This window comes from Phyllostomus discolor, chromosome 1, assembly GCF_004126475.2.
Source record: "Phyllostomus discolor isolate MPI-MPIP mPhyDis1 chromosome 1, mPhyDis1.pri.v3, whole genome shotgun sequence".
Taxonomy (NCBI): Eukaryota; Metazoa; Chordata; class Mammalia; order Chiroptera; family Phyllostomidae; genus Phyllostomus; species Phyllostomus discolor.
This window is the reverse complement of record NC_040903.2, coordinates 210,243,737-210,256,762: the sequence shown is the minus strand read 5'-3', so window position 1 is coordinate 210,256,762 and position 13,026 is coordinate 210,243,737. Positions and strand designations below refer to the sequence as shown.

At 60.1% G+C, this 13,026-nt stretch overlaps 1 protein-coding gene across 4 annotated transcripts in view; it reads left to right on the top strand.

The window, feature by feature from the left end:
• Positions 1 to 13,026, top strand: part of ITPK1 (inositol-tetrakisphosphate 1-kinase) — a 121,385-nt gene that overhangs the window by 31,457 nt on the left and 76,902 nt on the right. The gene's annotated exons all lie outside the window — the stretch shown is intronic.

The window sequence follows — 13,026 nt, the reverse complement described above, 5'->3', positions numbered from 1 at the left end:
GCCCCAAGTCAGGGTGTGCACCTTCCCCCGGACACCCCCTCTTGATGTCAGGCCGCATCTGATCTTTCCTGTGGGCCCCTGGCTCCCTGGTGGACTGTGTCAGTGGGGTCTCCTGCCCCCTGTGTTGCGTCACCCAGGGGTGGGCTTGGGTCAGGTGCTCACTGGCTAGAGAAGGAAGGAAGGAAGGAAGGAAGGAGGGAGGAAAGGAAAGAGGAAAGGAAGGAAGGAGGGAGGAAAGGAAGGAGGGAGGAATGGAAGGAGGGAGGAATGGAAGGAGGAAAGGAAGGAAGGAGGGAGGAAAGGAAGGAAGGAGGGAGGAAAGGAAGGAGGGAGGAAAGGAAGGAAGGAGGGAGGAAAGGAAGGAGGGAAGGAAGGAAGGAGGGAGGAAGGAAGGAGGGAGGGAGAAAAGATCTCCCAGGGCCTGGAGCTGGTCCCCTGGCCCTGAAAGAAGTGTGCAGACCTGACAGCACCTGTGTGGGCGGTTGGCGAAGTGGGGTGCGCTAACCCTCCAGCAGCCCTGGTGTCGGACTTCTGGATTCTTCCGTCTGGTCTTCCCCTTCTGCAGCTTGTGGGTTGAACTTGTCACCCAGCGGCTGAGGTTTGTTTTGGGGGAGGAGGCAGTTCCTGGAAGCTGTGCCGTCAGCTCGAGCCTTTCCATCCAGGCTGCTCTTGTCTCTGCAAAGGTACACGGTCTGCCCTGAGTGCGTCCGTTGACTTCTCTGGACGTCTAAAGGAGGAAGCCAGAGTGCCGGCTTGGCTGAGAAGTTTGCCTTCAGGGGCACTTCTGACTGATGGGTAGCGGTTGCCATGGAGGATTCTGGATCTGTGGACGGCCGAGGGCAGGGATCGATTGATGATGCCTGCAGTGGGCAGAGGGGATGGGCTGCGTGTTGGTCACTCGGGCTGGGCGTCTCAGGTCGCTCCTGCCCCAGGGTCCTTTGGCTTGGTTTTGTCTCTCAGTCCTTTCCAGCGGTTTCCTTGGAGTCCCCGGACCCTTTGCGGGTGCGCTGCGCCCACCCCCACGGCCTGGGCCCGTAGTTGGAGCTTAGTCTGCCGAGGGCACAGGGCTTCCCTGAGGTCGGCTCCAGCTTCGTGTCAGGGTCCACACGGGAATTTCTGCTGGGAGCCGTGTTCAGGGGAAGTGACTTCATTTATTTTTAGGGAGAGGGGGAAGGCAGGGAGAGAGAGAGGGAGAGAAACATCGACCAGTTGCCTCCGGCACATGCCCCAAACGGGGACTAGGCCCCCAACCCAGGCGCGTACCCTGATCTGGAACCTCACTGGCGGCCCTTGGCTTTGCGGAACGAGGTCTGGCCAAGACACACCGGTCAGGGCTAGAGGAAGTGACTTTACTTGCTCACCAGCACACACAGCTTAAAAGGGGAAGAAATGTGCCCCTTCCCCAGTACCTGATTCCTGTTCCTGGAAGATCCCACCATGGGAGGGGAGGGGAGGGGGCCTCGGTGTGCTTCAGGGCGTGAGGGAGGACTCCAGGGGTCAGCGTGTTTGATTTATGCAGCTTCCCCAGGGAGATTTAGACTAAAGCCTTTAATCCACTTAGTCAGCGGGGGCGGGGGCGCTGGAGACTGGAGCCTTTGTTTCAGAATGCACCCGCCAGAGAGTTACGAAACCTCTCCTGATGTATCTGCTGTTCATTTTGGTGACGCCTTGGGGGAGGAAGTGGTGGCTGGGGACCACAGTGAAGCCAAATGGATGCTTTCCACACTGGCATCTAAAAATAAAACCCACCACGGTGCCCCTCTGTTCACTCTTGCTGGCATCCCCGAGTGTTTGGAGAACTTGAAATTTCAAGACAGAGAGAAAGCCTCTTTGCAAAAATCGGAAGCGAATCCACTTAGTTGGTTTTTCAAAATCAGCCAGGCTCCTGTGCGCCCGATCCCTGGGCCGGGGGGCCGCCGGGTGCTGGAGCCAGAGGAGCGCTGGGCCGGTCACTAGGTGTCAGTGATGGAAGAGGGGGAAGCACGCAGCCACCCGCAGCCACCCGCCCCCACCCGTTGTTCCCTGTGCCGGGTGCCCTGACGGGATTCTCCCGTTCTGTGCAGCCGCCGAGCCACGTGGTGGCGTTTCCCCGTCTGCTCGAGAGACGAGGGAACAGGTTCAGATGTTGCGGCTTCTCTTGGGGAGCTCAGCCGGGAAGTGGTCAGCGTTGGGGTTTGCCTGCGGGTCTGTGGGTCTCCAAAGCCTGCGGGGTAGCAGACGCGCCGTTCACCGCGTGCCGACCGCTCACTGTGTGCCGGCCGGAGGGAAGCGAGCACCGGTTAGACCTGCAGGGGGTTAAACCCTCGGGGTCGGCCCTGTCATGGGCATTGCTCCTCCTCCCGAGAGTTGTGCAATGGCAGCTATGACAGTGTGAGGGCTTCACATTTATTAGGTACCTTGGGGAACCAGGCATGGATGGCGGTGACCTCAAAGAAGCGCGAGTGTAACCTGTCCTCGGTGGTGGTGGGAGCACATTTAATGAGTCCGCTGTGCGTCTCCTCGGCCGCCTCGTGCTCCCTCTCACAGCCGACCCGCCGAGGAGGGAGCCGGTGCACAGTCCTGCCCAGCCGCCCCCTCCCACGTCCACGGAGCACTGTGCACCGTGTGGCGAGGCGCCAGACGCCTGGGTTCACAGTTCTGGCTCTGCGACCTTGGCCCGTTGTCTAACCCCTCGGTGCCTCAGTCTCCCCGCCTGTAAAACGGGAATGAGAACGGTACCTGTGCCCTGGGCTTGTTGTTGGGACAAATGCAGTTAATCCGGGTAAAACAGTGGGTACCGTGCCGGGCGCCGTCGTTACCAGGTGTGAATCTGGGGGTGACGTGGGGCACACGGCCCCGGGCGTCATGCAGCTGGTGGCCGTGACCTGGGGCAGTGAGGGACTTGCAGGCCTTTGCCTGAGATGAAACCAGAAGAGGACACGGCTGAATTGTCAGCTGATAGGACATCACAGTAGGACTTTTGGCAGTAAATTACTGTGATTCTTGGCATATAATCCTGAGGGCATTTGGAGAGTGTGCTGTGGTGTGCCTCTGTTTCGTCACGTCCTCCTCTCTATTCATGCGCACGGTCGTGGCACTTGGCACCCGTAGAAATGGAAAAGTAGAGATAGAATTGATGATACACTAGGCCTTATTCTAACAACAGGTCATAACATCCTTCTGTGGAGGCATGAAGCAGCTGGGAAACTTTCCACTCATCTCTTCCGAGATGTACTTCTAATGATGCCTAATTTTCCGTGCTTATTACTTATACACACTTATACTTCTGTCCTATTGATCAGCTATGTACTACTAGTAATTGTGATAATAAATCTGTCCAGAAGAAAACTTTCGACAGTTTTACGCATGAAATTAAAAAAACTAAAACATTGATGTCCTTTATTATTATTATTATTATTATTGCCCAGTAGCGTAGTAGATTACTCAATAGAAGGCCCTCGGACGTGAACCCCGCGATGTGGACGTGGGCTGGAGGCTGGGGCGGCAGGAGGGGCGCCCTGACGCGCCAGGTGTCTCTAAGGAGCGTCTGACCCTCTAATTGTGAGATGGATGACAGGGGACCTCAGATTGCTATGATATTTAGATTCCACTGGATCCATTTAAAAGAGAAACGGTAACAGTTTTTTTTGAAATGTTAATATTTACAATACGTTGGAAATTACATCCTCTCCAAGTATTTAAACTGGCGATGAGACATTTTGGATGTCAGCTTGAAAATGTGCAAATAGAAACGCAGCCTTAAACGTTTATGTTGGGGGTTTAGCTTGAAGGCCATCACCCCCATGTACCTCTCAAAGCCGGGCCCCGAGGCAGGTGCCGCCTCCGAGGGGGACAGCGCTGGCCCCAGCCCATCGGGCAGAGGCCCCGTGGGGTGGGGGTGCTCAGACTCGGGGGCCTGGGTGTCTGCGGGCAGCGCGCTGGTCTGGCTGGCGTCTGGCCGGCCTCCCCGACCCGGGTCTGTTAGGCCGGGCGATGCTTGGCTGTTACCGCCTGCTTGGCATGCCGCCTGCTGTTCTGCTCTGACCTTGTGACCTGTGGGGAAGGCTCGCAAGGGAAGCCTGTGACGTGTCCTCATCTCTGGTCTCTGTCGCGCCTTTCTGGAGCAGCCCAGCGCTGGGTGGACGGAGACCCTGAAAGAAAAAGGGTGCCCTGCCCTGCCTGCCCCATCCCCCGTTCGTACGGCCTTTCCCAGGTGCTTTCACAGAGCAGGGGAGGGGAGGTGACTCTCAGCCTGTGAAGGGTTGACCTTTTATTTTAAAATGCAGATGAGCAAGCTGTAGTGTGAGAAGCAGTCGCTGGTTAGAGACTGATTAGACATTCGGTGTCCTCCTTCCACATTCCTTGAGGACTGAGACACGAGGAGACCCGGTCCTGGAGCAGCCGCTGCTTCCCAGGCTGGCGAGGGAGCCCATGTCCCCAGCCTGCCGGAGCACCCCCGTCAGGGTGGGCCTTGCTCGGGGTCCTTGCAGAGCACACTGCTCAGGGAAGGGAGTTGGGTTGGGGACAGTTACGCGGGAGAGGAAACACCGAGAAAGAGACCGAGGTGCTGAGAGCAGGACTGGGTGCCGGGCGGCTGGGGTCGCAGAGGCAGGGTGGCTGGGTGCCCGGCGCACGGGCATGCCCAGAGGGCTGGGGGCCTGCGAGGATGAGGACGTGGGGGCCAGCACTTAAAGGGGGGAGTGGGCTGAGGGTAGGGAGGCCGCAGAGGGAGATTAGTGCCTCTTGCTAGGGAATAAACTGGGTGCAGTTGCGGGTGGGGAAGTGAGGTACAGGGTTCGGCACAAAGAGCACCCCTTTTTTATTACAAACTCACAAGCACGTAATTCTGTAACATGACGACATCACATTCAAGCACACCGTATGGCATTTTAGGTGAAACGTTCAAATTAAAGTTACAAATTATTTCACCAGTGTTATTACCCTCCCAACCACACTCAAGTAGGCATCGCTCCCGCCGGACCCAGCATGTGAACACCATTTCCGGCAGGGAGTGCCTTGCACACAGGGACCCCGAGGCTGGGGTGGGGGCGTCTGTTGACTCTGAGTGGCTTGGCGGCTCAGTGGCCTTGGCCACGGGGGAGTTAGCAAGCAACCAGGCCAGAGCGGGCATCAGGGCCGACCACAGGAGTGTCCGGGGCAAGTGGCTCCCGGGGCCCTGGGTTGGGGGCATTGAGGGGCCCTTGTGCGGGAGAGGTGCCTGCCCTGGTTAGAGGCCGTGGGGCAAGGCCCCGCTGGGAGGTGACGGAGGGGTGAGTGGACGCGGCTGGAGTGGGGGCCGGGGAGCTGGGTTTTCCTGCAGGAGGCTGGGGCCACAGCCCAGTGGGGTGGTGGGGCCCGGCCCGGCAGGAACTCACGCCGCAGTGGGCAGCCGAGGAGACGGGCGGCGGGCGCGGTGCCTGGTTGGATGTGGGGGTGAGAGGGCGAGGGGTCAGCTCCCAGACTCGGGGTGCGGGAGGAGGAGGAGCGGGGTGGGGGAGAGGGCTGGTTCAGGCCAGGCAGCTTCGGCAGCTGCCTCCATCCTTGGGGCCAGAGGGCGAGTCACGGGGCCAACACGTGCGCGTCTTTCCAGGGATTGATGGTAGAGGCTGTTTTCTCTGTTAGGCTTCGAGAAAGGAATTTGTTACTTAGGTAATATTTCACATGGTTCAAAAGTTGTTTTCTAAGTTATGCAGCTAAAGGCGAGAAGTGATTATCTCCAGCTGGCTGCCCTCTGTCCCCCCCACGCCCTTCAGGGCGTCCAGCTGACCGGCCTCAGCGTCCTCACTGGATGTGACTACTTCCAGGTCATGAGGTCCAGGTGGAGCTGGGCGCCGGTGAGCACGTCTCACCTCCACCTGCTGCCTCTGTCGGCTGCTCCAGAGCCAGGTGGAGGGGCTTTGGGAATATTAGTTGCTTTGGTGTTCATCGGGGCCGGGGGGGGGGGGGTGGTCTGGCATCCTTGCCGCTGAGAGAGCCAGTGGCCCCTTCTCTTGGGCACCCAAGTGTGACTGTGACCCTGACCCCTGACAGCAGACCCAGCCCGTCCGGCAGGGCAACCTCAGGGCGGAGAAGTTGACTGTGCACACCACTTCCCCACGGGGTTATTTGGGGCCATGGGCGAGGTCCGGGCCACTGGCTGTGGGAGACCTCACTTTCCTCGCCTTTAAAATGGGGTGACGCTCACCACGCAGGACCCGAGACACCTGCTGGAAGCTGAAGGAACGCGTTTGTTTTTCTGCATCTCTCGTTACGAACGGCCTGGCTCACGAGCGGGGGCGGGGAGCGGGGCGGGGAGCGGGGCAGATGCAGCTGCAGGTGAACCTGTGCCGTGGGGAGAATCACCACCGGTGTGCAGACCGTGGTCCCCCCTCCCAGCACCACGGTGGGCTTCTGCTGTGGGTTTTAGCTCATTCCTTTTTTTAGGGAGGGTTTATTTTGTTTAAAATTTGAAGCACAGATTTTTTTTTTTAAAAATTGGAAGCTATTTTTATCCTCACTTCCTTAGGATATGTGCACGTTTGGCAAACAGAAATTTGTGTGTGCGTGTGGCAGTGTTTACAGTGCCGCGTGGAGTGGCAGGAGGAGCCGCGTGCACTGGGGTCTGCTCACTGACGCGTTTGTGGCAGCTGTGGACACGGATGGTGTTTCGGGGGACGCACGTGGGGATACACACGGGGACGTGCCCGTGAGAGGGTGAGCGCTGTCGACGTCATGGAGCGGTTCCCGCTCCGTCAGTTTTATTTTTGTCCCCGAGCCCTGCGGGCTGGCTGCTGCAGACACACGCTGTCCCTGGTGTCAGCGCCAGCCCCCCCAGTGCCCTGGGGGCCCTCGGTGCCCCGTTCTGGGAGTTCTTTCCCTGGCTCTGACGGGCTGAGTCACCTTGAGCAAATCCTTACAAAGGAAAGAGCGCTCCTGCCCCAGGACTCCGGGCGCCCGACCCCAGCCTGTTCAGACCCAGCCTGTTCAGACCGTGCTGGGAGTTGGGGCCGTGACTCCCTGATGTCAGCGGCCTCTCTGGAGCAAAGCCAGTGAGCGCTCACGTCAGTGCCGAGGAACGGGAGGAGGAACGTGGGCCTGCAGGATTGCGCGGAGCTGCTCAGAGTGGCCCGCAGGCGTCGGCAGGGCCAGAGCCCTCAGCCGCGTGCCCGGTGAAGGGCCGGCCCCCAGCCACTGCATCCAGACCCCCAGTTAAGCTGGGTGCACGTTATGGGTGCACGTTACAGTAGCAGAGGCTCTGGTGCAGAGCGGGTGCTCATTTGAGTTGGAGGCCACACAGTGGGGGGGGGCCTGCTCAGGCCCAGGGACGGAGGCTCTGGAGCGAGATGGCAAATGGATGGGAAGGCTGAGGGCCATATTCCCAGCCCTGCTGGGCGCACGGGTGGCACTGCGGGACGCAGGTGGGGACAGGCGCTGCCTCCAGCTCAGTGTCGCGGACCGGGAAGCCTCCTTGCATCGTTCCGTTGGTGGAGAAGCTGGCAGCCCTCTCCCCAGCCCCTCTTCGTTGTCATGTTCCCGTGTGGGCTGCTGGACCTGCTCAGGCGTCCCTGCTCCCCCAGCAGCCCCCGCCCCCTAAGCTTCTCTTCTGTCGGAGGGGGCAGGGCCCGGCTCTGGTGCGTGCTCCGGGTCTGCCGGGTGAGCGCACCCAGCGCTGAGCTGTTCCACGCAGGGCAGGGCAGGGCAGGGCGGGGCGGGCGCGGAGGGCCTGCTTGCGTTGAAACCGTGATTACCCTTTCCTCGCTGAATGAGATGTGCTCCTGGCTGGAATCTTGGGGATAGAGACAGGACTGAAAATGAAAACCCGGAGGTAATCATTAAGAACAATTACCGTGGTATATTTTTCTCAGTTTTTCTCTCACAAGTTGACCAAAAGCAGGCTACTGTTTGTCACGTACTGTGCGGAACCCAGGGCGGGCTGCTCTGTGTCCACAGCTCTGCGGCCTGCATTTAGGGCGGCCCTTTGCTCGCGCTGTGCCGTCGCCTCTGAAACGGCTGCGTTCCCGCCGTCCACGCGTCTCAGGGTCCGGACCGTGTCTGCTCCGGCACCTCGAGCTCTGGGAGGTTTCTGGTCTCCCGTTCCGCACGGCGCTGCCCCGGGTGACTCCGGGCGTCAGGGTCGGGTCGCGCCTCGGCTCCCTCTCTGGGGTGACCTGCGGAAGTGACGTCACCGAGCCCGAGGCACCAGGGTCTCGCAGCGCGGTGGTGGTGCCCCCGGCTGGAAGGCTGTCTCTCTCCCACCTGCCACCTGCTGTAAGTGCACAGACCTGTCCCGGGCCGGGTTCTCGGTGGCTGCTTACTGCGGTGTCCCCGGACCTGGTCCTGTGCTAGATGTGGGGGCTAGGATGTCCAAGCAGCGGTGGCTCCGCTGACACCTGTCACCCGTAGAGGTGATGGGGCGGCCACCACTCTGCCATTTGGCTCATAGTCACTAGGTTGGCCAAAAAGCTCGTTTAGTTTTTTCCGTGAAATAAAAGACATTTTTCATTTTCACCAATAACTTGACTGATTTGGACATGGATCGACACTCGCTTTGTGCCAGCCAAGGTCACAGGACGTATGTGGATCAAGTCGCTTGCCCCCAACGGCAGCCTGTGACGGGGGCAGTGTGGGTGCCCCCGTACTGGGAACAAGGACCCCGAAACAGAGAAAGCTCGGTGGTTTGCCCAGAGGCACGCAGTTCCCGAGAGGAGGGGCTGGGGGTGGATGGAGGCGGCTCGGCTCCAGAAGGCTTATTTATTATTTATGGCGGCTATTTTTACTTTCTGGTGCGGAAGAAATCTCAGGGCACACCGAACTAGAGGACGCAGCGTGATGCGTCCCCGTGCGCCCCTCCCTCAGCACGATACGATGCCCAGTAGCTCGCGGTCATTCCCGTGTCCCGGAGGCCCTGTCCCTGTCCTGGAGGGCTTCCGGGCAGGCCCCCGACCTCCCATGTCGTCCGTGCACACCCCAGCATGCGCCTCTGCAAAGTGAGCGCTGGCCCCCGTTCCTGACCTCCAGGGGGGCCGTTTGTGGGGCGGACGGGGCACTGCTGGAGGGGGGGGCGTCTGTCATCCTGTCAGCCTCAGGGTCTCGGGGTGGCTGGTCAGAAGCCGAGGCGTGCGTGCATTGGCTGGGGCTGAGGTTCGTGTTGGAGCCCCCGCAGGAGTGGCCAGCGTCACGGTGTCGGGGTGGGAGGTGGTCAGAGGGGTTCGAGTTCAGCCTTTCTGTGTTGGGGGATATTTCTAAGCACCTCCCATGTGTTAACTAATTTATTCCTCAGCACAATCCAGGGAAGTACTATTATCAGCACTCTCAATAGCTCTAGTTAATAGACAAACTTTTATTCTCCCCACTTTACAGATGAGGACACTGAGTCAGAAGGGGCTCACTGTGGTTTGGCAGTTGGCAGTGGGGGGCAGAGCTGGTGTGCGAGCCCAGTGTGCTGGCTCCTCCGGGGTCCCTCTCTCGACCCCTCACCCACTCCTGATGCTGCGTCGTTTCTGAAGCCAGTGCGTCCCGTGCTGGGGGTCTCGGCGCGTGTCCTCGACCGGGCCCGTGGGTGGCCCAGCTGCTGAGTGCTCTTTCTCAAGTGAGCCTCCTCTTGTCTCAGTTTGGCCGCAGTGTCGGGGTGCAGGGCAAAGCCCCTGTGAAACGGGGCTCCTGCTGTGGAGACCCCAGCCCGGCCACACCCTCAGAGCCCCCTGCAAAGAGAGAGCCCCGGCCTGCCCCGCTGCACAGCCTGCCCCACTTCCTGTCCGTCTGGATGCCCAGCGGCCTGTCTAACCAGGCTCGTGACCCCTCAAGGCCTGGACCTCCTGCCCCAGAGGGCCCCTCCCTTGTCTGGGCCCCCACCTTGTGGGCACAGGGGTTGCCAGTTCCTGCTGCAGTTACATGTCCTGTGGTGCCCCCCCCCCCACCCCCCCCCCCCCCCGTTCCCCCGCTCCCGCCCAAGCTCCTTAGGGCCACGTTTCGCTCTTCTGGGGGCTGTGCCCACCACGGGTGCATTCTGCCCCACAGGTGTGTCTGGCCGAGAGATCCCTGGAAATAGTGGGAAATAAGGAAACGTTACAGACACGTGTGAATTGGAAAAGTTCCCAGTCATCTCCTTCTTCAGAAGTGACTGCGGTTAATTTCTCCATTGTTCCCCCCCCCCATCACCTGTAGTTCCCCTCCCCTCCCCCTCCCCTCCCCTCCCCTCCCCTCCCCTCCCCTTTCCTCCCCTCCCCTCCCCTCTGGCCTGTGCTCTAACACCTTTTTAAAAACCTTTTAATCCTTTTGAGATTGAAATGTGAACACTTAATGTGATAGTTCTGACGGGTGGTGCCTTTGAACTTAGGGAATAGAGTAACACATTTGAATATTGGGGAAGGTTCCTAACCCGCCCTTGATGGTGGCTGCAGGTGGGGGCTGGGCGAGGGGGGGTCTCGGCGGTGTTTTCGGCACCACTTGGAAAGATCAGAGAGAACACACGAACCGGAGAGTTTTCCTTGTTCTTATCAAGTGCGAAGTTGTTAGATAATTTGCCATTGTGACTATTCTCCAAAGAGATAAACGACTTGCTTTCATTAACTTTATAGTCTAGACATGTTCCTGGCTTTTAGATTTGTCCGTGCTTTTTTATACTCTCCTTCCCCAAAGGAAAGGTTCGTAAAATAGAACCAAAAAGTAAAAATACGCCCAGGCCGAGCCGCAGAGGAGGATGTAAAACTGACCGACAGGCCTGCCACTGCGACGGAACCCCGGGTGCTTCTGAGCTTCCCGGTAGCCAGTGCCTAAGGGGAAATGAGACTGGCTGCCACAGAGGAGAACTCTCAAGCTCTCAGGAAGGGGAGTAAAAATGTGAAGGGGATTGAACCTTTTTTCCGAAAATGTTGAAGAACCTTGTCGGTGTCACAGACAGGAGATCTTTGTCTTGACCTGAACGAGGAGGGCGAATGATAAGAAGCAGAGCCATGGCGGCCACGAGTCTCTTATGCGAGGACATTGTACTTTGCAGGGGCCGCTCCTGGACCCCCACCCCAGCCCCCTCTGCCTGGCCAGCTCCTAGACTGCAGCACCCCGTGGGACACCCGTAGCCTTTGCTCTGGGGCCATCAGGACCTGCGTTCAGCTGCCAGCAGCCTGAATGAGACAGTACGCGTGTGTCTGACTGTGTTCGAGAAGCCAGCGCAGGCAGCCTGGGGCCGGTGCGGGGGCTCTGGGACATGGTGCCGCACCTCTTCTCCATGCTTGTGCCGCTCTGTCCTCCACGCGGCGGCTGGGCTCAAGGCCACCTCCGTGCCGAGGTGGCTGCTGAGGCGTCAGCCATCGTGTTTACATTCTAGGTGGGAGGGAGGCGGCGAGGGAGGAGGGCACCCCCACGCCCCCTCTCATTGGGCGGCCTCCCGGGATGTCCCAGCTTGCACTGCTGCCTGCTTCGCCTCAGTCGGAACCGAGCGTTCTGACATCTGGTGGCCAGCAAGCTGGCACATGTGGTCTCTTTGCTGGACACACTGTCACCTCACACGAACCTGGGGTTCTGTACGGAAGGAGAGGATGGGGAGTGGGTTCTGGGCCTTGGCCAGCCGTGTCCAGCACACTTGGGCCCTGGACTTGGATTTGGACCAATTGCATGAGTCTAAATGGGGTGCCGTGCAGCCAAGTGATTGGGCAGGGAGCTGAGCCAGAAGGAAGGGTCTGTCTTGTTTGACTGGTTGTCACGAGTAGAGAGAGAGTCCAGGAGCCAGGCCACCCCCGGGCAGACTCCACCCGCCCGGTTTGCTGAGGGCAGGGCCGCCTTTCCCACTGGCGCAGTGAGGTCCCAGCTCCGGTGTCCCCGGGTGTCCCCTCCTGAACTTGGCGCCCCAAGGCCGTGCCCGCTGGGACTGGAACAGAGTTGGCCCTGGCTGGGTGCATTTGAGGCCACAGGCTGGTCGACATCCTCCCCTCTTTCTGGGTCTCCCTGGGTCCGGGCAGGATTGGGTCAGGGCATCACCTCTGAGGGGTGCCGACTCCCGACCCCAGGCGCAGAAGGCTCTGCTGGCTCACCATTGGCTGGGGGTTGGGGGGCCCCCGGGAGGCCTGTGCGCAGCTGCGGTGTCTTGGCTTTTCCAGAAGTTTGTGAAACCAGAACTGTAACTTGGCTCCGTCTTTCTCCCCGTTTAGCAACCCTGACCTTGAGAAGCCACCGTGGCCCCACCTTTCTCCAAGCTCTCTGATGGCCTGTACGCGTGGCAGGCGGGGGCAGCCTCTCAGGGGCCCCGAGGCTCCGCACCCACGCAGGCCCGTCTCCCAGCACAACTGTCCGCCTGAGTGTTCCCTTTCCCAACTGTCTCCGGCAGCCTCAGAGCACGCCCTATAAGGAGATCCCGGCTCGCCCCACGTCCGGGAACTTGGCCGTGGAGCAGGGCTTAGCCATTGCTTGTACAAAAGCCACTTGAGAGGTGCTCGGTGGTGGACGGGAGCGGGGGTGGGGGGGGGCTTTGGTTAGGTGTCCCGGGGGATCCTTAGGGCTCCCGGGTTCTCAAGAATACTGTCTGGGCTCTGATCACCTAGTGAGACTGCGGCAGAGCCCCGAAATGCCCAGGTGACCGTCCGGCACGCTGTGGTGTCTGGGCTGGGCCTCTGTGAACCGGCCCGGGTGACTCTGTGTGGGCCTCACCTGCACCGCTCTGTCGGCCGGGGTCACCGAGGTTCATGCAGGTGGGCGTCTTTGCCCCGCGCCGCCCAGCCAGCAGCTGCAGAGCCAGGGCTGGCTCCAGGGTGTGCAGTGGCGAAGCCAGGGCCTTCCCCGCTCCGGAGGCTGCCTTCCTGGACTGAGTCTGGTGACCCGGCCCCTTTGTCGCTGTGCAACCCTGGGCACACAGCAAAACCTCCCCCGGGCTCCTGCACCCGAAAGGGGTGGGACTGGGGAGTGAGGTGGGGTGAGATGAGGTGCTGTGTGAGTAGGAGAGGAGGCTGCCCTGGAGGCCGAGTATGGATGGGAAGGCCCTCCCAGCAGCTCCTGAGATCTCCTGAGGGGTCTCGGGAAGCCCACCCCTTTGACTAATTTGGCAGAAATCTGGCCCCCGAGCCCCTCCCATCCCTGGTG